Below are 10,728 nucleotides of genomic sequence, written 5' to 3'. Positions count from 1 at the left end.
GAGCGCGTGTGGCTGAAGCCGGAGGCCTGGTCGCCCGGCCCGGTCGGTCCTGTTTTCCGGCTCCGTCGAGTGTCGGTGCTGCGAGGACGCTGTGGGGACCATGTGGGAAAGTGCTTCGCTCTCTGTGTTATTCCTGGGGTGAGTGGCGGGAAAGGGAAGGGGCTACGGCTGTGCTGACCGTGGGCTGGCTTCCTGCCAGGGGAGCCTCGGGCTGCGTGCTCCTACCACCACCATCTTTCACGGGAGGGCGGGTAGGAGACACGCCAGGGTCACGTAGTCGGCAGAGGGCAGAGCCGGCATTTGAACTTGACCACCTTGAGCTGCCTCTGCCCTGGGCCAGGCACAGGGGGCCTGTCTGGGGCTCCGTCCCACCTCCCGGGCCTCGGCCTGCGGCCTCCGGGTCCCCTGCTTTCAATGCTGAGCCTCCAGCTGCAGCCCCAGGCCCGGGGCTCCATGTCTGTGCTCGGCGTCAGGAGCAGGGCGTGGGCTCAGGTGCACAGTGCACGTGGTCCGTGCTCGCGGGGGCTTGTCCAGTCCAGCGTGTCCCTTCCCTCCAGGGAGCCGGCTACGTGACGGGCGTGATCTCCCGTCAGCAAGCACCATGGGAAACAGAATATTCCAGAAACACGCTGATGTCTTTTAGGGCACCTGGGTCAGTGAAGAATTTAGCCATCTTGAACACGTTGCTGGAGAGGAAGCGGGTTTTATCAAAGGCCGTGGGAGGAGGCGTCCCTGGGGACCTGACGGTCATTCCGTCCCATCCTGTTAGGGAGCAGCCTCTTGGGTTGAATGGATCGCTCACCTTCTCCGTGAGCTCAGGACACGGACTCGGGCATCAGGGCTCGCCCACTGCATTGCATTGGGTAGAACTGGCAGAAAGACGCCTGCACAGGAGGGAGGAGGGCCAGGAAGTGCAGACAGTGGTTGTGGGAGGGACCTGCAGCGCCCCCCCCCCCCAGGCGCCACCACTATCTGAGCTGCTCCTGTGCTGGGGACGGGCAGGTAGGGTTAGGGAGCAGCTGGGGAGGGGCTGATGTGGGGATGGGCAGGTAGGGTTAGGGAGCAGCTGGGGAGGGGCTGTGGGGGGACAGGCAGTGTGGGGCTGGCCATTGGCAGGAAGAAAGTGAGGCTGGGTGTTCGGAGGCTGGTTCACGCCAGGGCCTCCCCCCTCCCCCCTCCACCCCATGCTGACCGGGGGTGGTCATTGCGCCCACCCGGGCTCGGTCTCATTATGTGTAAACGAGAGGCTGCACCGGGCCTCTGGCTCTAAAATCCTGACTCGAAGAATCTCTTTCCCATCGGCCATTTGGAATGAATCTTATTTCCGATTCATCTGAACAGTTTAAAGTGCTGTTTGGAATCATTAAAGTCACACTAAGAACGGCTTGAAAAGCAACGGATAAAATTGTGACGGTCTCCCATGACGTGCGTGTGACAATCTGCTAAACATTGTTGAGCCAATAAAAGTGAGAGACACATGCCTCACGCGTGCTTCGGAGACGGCGAAGGGAGCCAGCACGGCAGCTCCCAGAGGCCTCGCCTGCCCCTCCCGCTGTGCCCCGCGTCCCTGGGTGCGTCTCCGGTGCGCATGGCTGTGGCAACCCCGCTGTGCGTCAGACAGGTGCCTTCTCTGACCTCTGTGACCTCCCTTTCCTGAGGGTCACCATCCAACACCAACAAGAGGACCCGGAGTCATGGTCCATGTCATTCATCTCCGTGCCCACTGAACATTTCCACTCGCGTGACCTGTAGCTGGTCTCCCGTCCTCAGAGGTCGCGGCGCCCCGGAGGGGAGGGGCAGCCTGCCCGCAGGAGCAGCTGCATCGTGTTTTATGCATGTTTCATGGTCTCCAAAGTCTGCTCACAAGCGCATCTGTGTGTCCAGTGGGGGATGTGAAGATGCTCCGGGGCGGGGGGAGACCTGTCTGTTTTGAGCTCAGCGTCTCCTCTGTCTGACCTGGACCCGAGCCTGCCTGGTGCAGGGGGCACCTGGGTGCCAGGCCTGCCCGAGTCTGAGGGCGCCCCCTGCTCAGGAGGCCTCAGGAGGGGGTGTCACGCGTACACGCTCCTCTCGGGAGATGCCGTTCTCATCCATCATCCGAGGAACTCAGGCTGGTTGAGGCGGCCCTGCTGGGGGCTGCTTTCTGCTCAGGACGCGTGCGGGCGCCATCTGTCCCTCGGGGACGGGGACACGTAGGAACCTGCAGACAGAGGCTCCCGTGTCCGGTTGGTTAGCCCCTCCCCTGTCAGTCAGTCACTTGGGTACGAGCTGAATAGACACTAAACTCACATTTCTGGAGCCACATGGTCAAAACAGCACTTTATATTCAGTGTGAAATTCTTAAAATGAAGCCCAGCTGGCAGAGGGTGGGGAGGGGATTGATGGGGGGCAGGGGGTTCCCCGCTCCCGGCGCTCAGCTTGTCTGTGCACGAGGGTCTGTGGACCCCGGGCGCAGCAGGACGTGTGTCCTGCGCCTGAACGCCAGGAGTCTGAGTCAATGTTTCATAAAAGGATAGAAACCACTCAGGTAGGCGGGAGGCCATTCCAGGCCTCGCCTGTTGAGTAATTTGCTCATTTAGGGAACTCTCTTCAATCCCAGTTAATAAATTATGTCTTTTGATGCTTTCAAGGAAGTCCTTGGCTTAGTAGCCTAATTTAAGAGGGGGGGGAGTGCGCTGCTGCAAGAGAGAGGGGTAGCCCTAGCCTGTTTGGTTCAGTGGATACGGCGTTGGCCTGCAGACTGAAGGGTCCTGGGTTCGGTTCCAGTCAAGGGCACGTACCTCGGTGGCAGGCCCCTCCCCAGCCCGGGCCCTGGTCGGGGCGCGTGCAGGAGGCAACCAATCGGTGTGTTTCTCTCACATCGATGTTTCTCTGTCTTTCTCTCTCTCTTCCACGCTCTCTAAAATCAGTGGGAAAATACCCTCTGGGGAGGATGACAGAAGGAGTCGGTTACGCGAGTTTATCTGAGCAGAAGCTGGAGTCCAGCAGGCGGAGCTGGTCTGGTGCCTGTGGCCCTCGCCACCTCCTGCCACCTCCTCTCCTTCCTGCGTGAAGACAGGCCCTCGGGATGGGCACCTGCCAAGGGCTCAGGGTCATTTCCCTCCCGCCACGTGTGATGGAGACCAGGCAGCAGGCAGTTCGTTACTGAAATGAACACGGGTGAATGCCGATTCCATGCCGCTGTTTATATTACCCTCTTACTGGCGTTCACCTCCTGGTTGTGTATGGTTAGCACAAGCCGTCGTTGGGCCGGCACCAGCGTTAGATGATTTTATTTTCAAATGCTGGCATGAAATTGCCATCTTACTGCCCTGGCTGGTTTGGCTCAGTGGATAGAGCGTAGCCTGCAGACTGAAGGGTCATGGGTTTGATTTCCTCGGTTGTAGGCTCCATCCCCGGCCCTGGTTGGGGTGCGCGGGAGGCAACCAATCGATGCGTCTCTCTCACATCGGTGCTTCTCTCTGTCTCTCCCCGCCCTTCCACTCTCTCCCTTAAAAAAAAAATCGATGGAAAAATATCCTCAGGTGAGAACTAGCAAAGCAGTTTGCCATCTTACTCATGGGAACACCGTGGGGTGCGGGGGGCAGGAGCGTCATCATCTGAAGGTGAGATGGGACTGTGTGTGGAGCCCGAGTTGCTGCCCAGGAGAGCGGGGCGCGTGGAAGGCATCGGGCGGCCGCCCGTGTGAGGGCGTGCATGGCGCGGAGGCGCGTGTAACGGAAAAAGCGAACGAGAAGGCATGACCGAAGCCCAGTGTTACCATCGACAGGAGCTTCTTGGGAAAATTCTGACTGTGGGCCCGTGTGATGACGGCGTCCCCTGTGAGCTGACGCCAGGGCCTCGGGGTGAGTGCATGGCGCTGAGGCAGGGGTCCTGTCCGCGCAGTGCCCACATGCAGTCCCTGACCCGAAGCAGCCCTCACACTCAGGCCCGGCCACAGAGCCCAGCCCAGCCAGGCCCCGCGCAGGCGGCGGGGGGACCGAGATGCGACCCGTTGCCGCCCCTCAGGCAGACACAGCTGTGGGTGAGTGTGCCTCTCCCCCCCCCATGCCTCGTAACCTCGGAAGATAGAGTCCCAACCCCCCAGTGGGCACTCTGACACCAGGACCCTCCCCGCCCGCCCAGCGGGGCAGTGCATATCAATGAGTATTAAGTTGAAAAAATGCTCCTAGAGTCAATTTCACGGTGAGTGCATCTAGTTAAGCGGCCACTTAACGCGCACTCGCTGGGCGGCAGACCGTTTTATATGCCGGCCGCGCCTGTCTCACACGAGCCGACTGGTCGTCTCTGATGTGTGGGGCGTCCGTGCGTTAATTCTCTCTCCTGTCTGGCCCGGCCCTGCCTCCATCCCATACGTGCAGGGAGAATGTTCTCAACACCCACCTCTGGTTGCCAGGAGAAGTGCTGCCTAGGGAGGTTTCTTCCTCGTTACGGTATTTGATTTCTTGAAATAAAGTAAAATCATCACTGAGTGTCATCCCCAACGGGGAGACACAGAATCCAGTATAACCCCTCGGAGAGGTCAGGGCCCCAAATGCTGCTCTTTGGAAAGAGTGGAGCAGAAATGATCACAGACCAGAAGGGGAGAGGAGGAAAGGAGGGGTGTGTTGAGGGCCGGCGGGCTCTGGGGAGGGGGACCTGCTCCAGGTGGTAGTGGGACATCTCGCCCTCGCCTGCACCAGCCCCGAGGGTGACCGGCCCGCACGGGGCTGCCACTTCCTGGTCCCCGTTGCTCGGTGAGGGGAACCCGTGCCACTCTGGGTGGTCATATCCCTGGGACGTGCTCGTCTTGTATTTATGTCAGTGACACACAGCACCTTTCAAGGGTTTCAACATCCCAGGGCCGTGGGCGAGGAGGGGCCGCTGGCGCTTTGAAGTGGCCGCCAGGAATGCGCTGAGGAATCTTAATGCCCGGGCACTCGGCCTCCGGCCCGGCCTGGAGCTGCCACCGGGCCTGTGCACTCTGGCAGGGGAAGGTCACCCAGCTGAGCTGTCCCTGAGCGTGGGCCGGTCAGGCTGCCATGCTGGAGGCCCCTTGCCAACCCGCATTCAAGGCGTGCGCGCCCCGTGGGGCGCGGTGGGAGGTAGACAGCCGCTCCCCGGAAGGACAAGGTCCCAGCTGTTCACTTGCAGATGTCCGTGGCAAAACACTCCCTCGCGGCCAAGTTCAGGGCTGTCGGTTGGACTTCCCTGGGCCAGCGGTGGGAGAGAGGGCGAACAATGAGCATTTCCCTGCGAATGTCTCCCCCAGGGGACACCCTGATACCGGATTTGCACCCAGGCTCCTGAGCGGGTGTAGATGAGCAAACCCCTCCCCTTGCACAGTCAGTGGCACCCTCGACGGACACGTGGGCTCCCAGGGGCCCGGCACCCTCTTCCCCAGCCCTGGCAGCTGTGTCACCCAGACCCTCCTCCCACCATGGGGTTCAACCAGTGTGGCCTGTCTCCCAGACACAACACTCACTGCCTCCTCACTCCCCTGTCCCTAAAGCCCCCCAAGCCCCCCCTTGTTTTAAGTGGACAGCGGTGAGGAACCCCTGGCACCAGCAGTGCCCAGGGCAGGTCAGATGGCAGTAGGTCCCGGGCTCCCAGCGTGGTTGTCAGCTTGGCCCAGCCCCTTCCCTGGGGACCACCTTGGATGGGAGCTTCGTTCCCGGGTCAGCAGGAGCGGCTCCTGAGACGCAGCTGCCCGCTTAGGTCTGTGTGTGCCCCACGCAAAGCTGGTCCTCAGTGGCCTCGAGAGCAGCCTCATGGGGAGCTAAAACCTCGCCGAGTGTGTGCGTCCGCGAGTGTGTGTGTGCATGTGTGCACGTGCGCGTGTGCGCGTGCGTGTGTGTGTGTGCATGCATGTGTGTGCACATGCGATGGGGAGCTAAAACCTCGCCGAGTGTGTGCGTCCGCGCGTGTGTGTGTGCATGCGTGCGCGTGTGTGCGTGTGTGCGCATGCATGTGTGTGCGTGTGTGCATGCATGTGTGTGCGTGCGTATGTGTCCGGAATTGCAAAATGTCACCTATTTTGTGATCATGTAAATCTCACGTTGTTTGCAAATGATCTGTTAACAGCTGCCAGGTTGCATCTGTGCGTTTTCGAACGAACCCTTTGGAGGTCTTGTCGGGAACTCGCGCGGTCGTGTTTATCCTTTTCTGTGTGAATCGCAGGGGAGTTCTTGCCACCAGACCTCTTCCCACCGCTAATACTCACACGCTGTCCGTTAGGGGTGAGGTTAGGCCTGTGGCGAGGGTGCGACTTCCTTCCCAGGCCAGATCGTGGGTGTCCCCGCGGCCCCTCCTGATGGAGGCGTGTGGGTCAGGGACCGGGTGCGTCACCAGCCCGGCTCCCGCCTCTGTATGGAGGGGTGGGTGCCGTTTGAAGCCCGCTCCTGGGCGAAGCCAGCACCTCTGACTGTAAGCTCCCTGGAGTGTGGCCTTGAGCAGCGGGCCCTGGCGCTGGGGTCACACAGCGGTTTCCCATCCTCTTGGCTGAGAGGTTCCCAGGCCCCAAAGAAGAGAAATGGAAAGGACGGAGCTGACACTCTCCCTGAGGGAGCGTCCTCATGGGATTCTGACAAGCCCCCGGCGGCGTTTTCCTGGGGCCGTGGGCCCACTTTCTGCCGAGAATGAGATTTTCGTTAACTCGGACCCACTCAGGAGCCCTCCACTCCCAAGGCCTCATTTCTTAGTGATGGCGACAGGAATCAGGACCCGCAGGCACCTGTGCAGGACCTGGGGACGTGCTTGCACTGTGCACGCTCATGTATGTTCCTAAGTTGGCAGGAAACTCCGTGTGCTTCCACCTCCTTCTCACGGACGAACGTGCACATCTCCGCGCCACAAACGGCGTCTCTGCTGCCGACACTGGCCTGGTGCTCGCGGTGATCGAGGCAAAAGGAAGCCGTTTGGGAATGGCCTTACGAGTGGGACACTCTCTGTGGTTCTGGGTCAGGACCCACAGCTGTGGGCGGGATTCTAGAAAGTTCCAGGCTGAGGGGAGCCCTTGGCATTTCCCATGACGCCTGGGATGGAAGGAAATGTGTTGGCCAAGAAAGAGTTGAAGATGCCTCTGCTGAGCTGGTCCCGACGGTGTGCTGTTATGGAAACCTCCCTGGCTGGCCATACAAAGGGTTAGTGTGGGGGTGTCGGGGTCATGACCTTAGCACTGTATCGTGCCCTTGGAGGGAAGGCCATTGGCGCTAGCGGTCATGACGATCTGAAATGTATTTGAAGCCAGGAGTTGGTGATCCTGGACGCTGCTCGTCGGTATCCCAGCCGGCACCCTAAGCAACACCCGTGACGGGTCAGTGATCCAACCGGCATTTACGAGCGACGTTCCCCCACGTCCAGGTCTAGGTCTGGATTGTTCCTGTGGCACCGGGGCCAGGAGGGGGCGCTGGGAGCCCTCACGCATGCAGGTGTATTTGTCCACGTTAGTCTATACCTGCACGCCCTCGGCTCCCACCCTGTCCTGAGGCCACTTCCCCCGTCTCAGAAACACATACCAGATATGGAAGGAGCGAGAGAAGAGTAAATTGTATTTTTGTTCTGTGTGTGTTTGATCCAAATAACTGTCTTGAGTAGAGGATCGAGTGCAAACGGTGCTGTAGGTTGTCGCCCGGGGGGTGTCGGGGTCATGACCTTAGCACTGTATCGTGCCCTTGGAGGGAAGGCCATCGGCGCTAGCGGTCATGACGATCTGAAATGTATTTGAAGCCAGGAGTTGGTGATCCTGGACGCTGCTCGTCGGTATCCCAGCCGGCACCCTAAGCAACACCCGTGACGGGTCAGTGATCCAACCGGCATTTACGAGCGACGTTCCCCCACGTCCAGGTCTAGGTCTGGATTGTTCCTGTGGCACCGGGGCCAGGAGGGGGCGCTGGGAGCCCTCACGCGTGCAGGTGTATTTGTCCACGTTAGTCTACACCTGCACGCCCTCGGCTCCCACCCTGTCCTAAGGCCACTTTCCCCATCTCAGAAACACATACCAGATATGGAGGAGCGAGAGAAGAGTAAATTGTATTTTTGTTCTGTGTGTGTTTGATCCAAATAACTGTCTTGAGTAGAGGATCGAGTGCAGACGGTGCTGTAGGTTGTCGCCCGTTCAGGAGGTGACGGGCTGACAGGTGAGAGGTTGGCCCTGCGGGCATTCTCCATGGCCGGGGGCCTTTCTGGCATCTGCAGGGTACTTTGCCCCGTGCCGTTGAGCCTGTGGTAGACCCCCGGTAAGAGTATGGATGGCGTGGCAAGCGGGCCATTCGCCCCAAAGGAACAGCCCAGCCAGTGTGACCAGTGGTTGAGCGTTGACCAATGAACCAGGAGGTCATGGTTCGACTCCAGGTTAGGGCACATGCCTGGGTTGTGGACTCGATCCCCAATGAGAGGCATGCAGGTGGCAGCCAATCCATGATTCTCTCTCATCATTGATGTTTCTGTCTCTCTCTCTCTCCTTTCCTTTCTGAAATCAATAAAAATGTATTTTAATAAAGAAAAAGGAAAAAAAGAAACATTCCTGGGTCACCCAACACATCCCTGCATTCTAACCACAGCTGTGATGGGATTCTAGAAAGTTCTAGGCATCACAGTTCGGACAAGTTCTCCTTGAAACCCCCTACGTGATCACTCTTCGCATGTCGGTATGAGAAAGGTCCTGGTGTCATTAACAACATGCTGGTCTTCTCTGTCCCCCTCAAGGTCAAAAAGTACTTTGAGCTGGAGCCGCTGGCGCGCGGACAGCGCTGGATCCTGCAGCCCTGCTCGCTGGGCGACGTGGCGGCGCTGAAGGACAGCTTCTCCCGGCTCATCCAGCTGCTGGAGGAGAAGGACCAGGAGGCTGCGAGGATGTGAGCCTGGCGAGGAGCGGTTCCCGGGCCTTGCGCCTCGTGCTAGTTCTCATTTCACATTGTTTGGGGTAAGCCGTCCTCGTAGTTCGGCGTCTGTTTCCCTGTTATCTCAGACTCATCTCTCCGCCCCAGAGAATATTCCGAACGTCCGTCGACGACCGTCGGCATGAACGTCAAGTACACACTACTGAGAGACTCGGTTCTCTGTTTACCACTAACCGTCTCCGCCGCGTCTCTCCTGCCCCACGCGCCCCGCCTATGCCGCGGTGACGGAGCACAGGGCTCGTGGGCACCGTCCTCGGAAGGATCCGGGAGACTGGGAGCCCTGCCTCCGCCCCCCTGTTTGGGGCGCAGTGTTCTGTGACTGGGCTCCCCAGAGTATGTGTCTCATTTCACCATCTCTCGGGGGGTATGTTATGTTATGTTATGTTATTTTTTAGTTTTTTGTATACTGGCCTGATAGATTATGGGAGGAAAATGAGCACCAGAAACTTCAAGTAACCCGCATCAGGACGGACCGTCCGCCGCGGGAAAGCGACTGAGGATTTAGGGACAAGACGCATAGTTTCCGTCCCTGCGTCTGAAGTCCCCGCTCCCCGTTCCGAGACGCATTCCGGGACACCGAGGCACAGCGCTCGCGTCCGATTCCTGCGTCAGCGAGTCCTCGGCGTTTTTTTAACGGAAAGGTTGTCCTGTACAAAGCCGAGCTGCAACTAACTATCGGGGTCTTTTTCTAAAAATCTTGTGTCTGATTAAAATAGAAAAAAATAATTTTTTAAAATAACAGGTAACATTTTTAACAGCCACCCAACAGGCTTGTCTGTGCCGACAGTGGTGTGAGCGGCGTGGATTTGACTGACGAGAATCACGTGTCCATCCAGCCGTCACGCGCTCACGTAGTGTAGTGGGGCCTGCAGTGTCCCCGTGCAGTGAAAAGGCGTGTCGGTATTTCCCGTGTAAACCTCGATTTTCCGGGGTCTCCATGTGCCCCTAACAGTGCGCAGGGGCTGTGGCAAGTACACAACTCTAGCGCCCAGTCTTTGCAACGAGCGTTTTGTTTCGTTTCCCGGACATGGTAAAGTTGCATAGAGATGAATGCACAGTTTTCCTGAAGCTTGCCACCTTTGGCCTTTTCTAAATCAGGAGTAATCGGGGCTATTAAGGTTTGTAGTTGAAATATGCTTGGGCACATTTTGTAGATTTTTGACCACTTGCGATTCTAAGCGGCCCAGTGACAGAAACTGCCCCTCCCCTGAGCACTGGAAGCATGTCTGGGGTTTTTAGGGCCGTGGCTGAGCCCCAAACACCGCAGCCCGCGCTGTCACAGCCGCACTGCCACGGCGCCACGGCGCCGTCACGCCCTGGAAGGTGTGGCGTTGAACCGCAGCTTTTGTGGTTGCACCTTGTGGGCGGGTTTTAATGAAATCATTACCTTTGAGACATCAAACATCATCTTGAAGCTTTTTATTTTTTTTAATTGAATGGATCCAGAAGATTCATGTTCACGTTTGTCTGCGGCAACTTGGGTGTCTTGACACTGTAGCCGCGAGCAGCACAGCACCATCACCCGATGCCCAGGCCCCGTCCCCCTGATTCTGTCCTGTGTGCTCATCCTCCGTGACAAATAAATGATGATCCGGCGCCTCCTCGCAAGTTCCTTCCATGCAGGGTGTCGTCTGTGGAGGCGCGGCTGACTGCCCGCAGCCATCTGCTCGATGGCTTCCCGTGTGTGCGTGTGTGTGTGTGTGCGCGCGTGTGTGTGTTCACGGCACGCCTCCGCAGCCGCCACTGTCTGCCCGCCCGCCGGCGGGAAAACACGATCCATCAGTGCCCGCAGCAGCTGCCTTTGACAGGTTTCTGTCTGACGCCTGATGCTTTACAACTGTCAGGAGGG

The 10,728-nt window shown here is 58.7% G+C and overlaps 1 long non-coding RNA gene across 1 annotated transcript in view; it reads left to right on the top strand.

Moving 5' to 3' along the window:
* Nucleotides 1-10,475, top strand: part of LOC106724250 — a 14,274-nt gene extending 3,799 nt beyond the window's left edge. Inside the window, exons 2-3 of the long non-coding RNA XR_001359992.1 lie at nt 4,413-4,416; nt 8,686-10,475. This is a non-coding gene — a long non-coding RNA (uncharacterized LOC106724250). The remainder of the gene's footprint in view (nt 1-4,412; nt 4,417-8,685) is intronic.
* Nucleotides 10,476-10,728: the final 253 nt, after the last annotated feature.

The sequence above is a fragment of the Myotis brandtii genome, unplaced genomic scaffold, assembly GCF_000412655.1.
Source record: "Myotis brandtii unplaced genomic scaffold, ASM41265v1 scaffold1185, whole genome shotgun sequence".
NCBI lineage: Eukaryota > Metazoa > Chordata > Mammalia > Chiroptera > Vespertilionidae > Myotis > Myotis brandtii.
The sequence above is the reverse complement of the archived record's forward strand: the minus strand, read 5'-3'. Positions and strand labels throughout refer to the sequence as shown.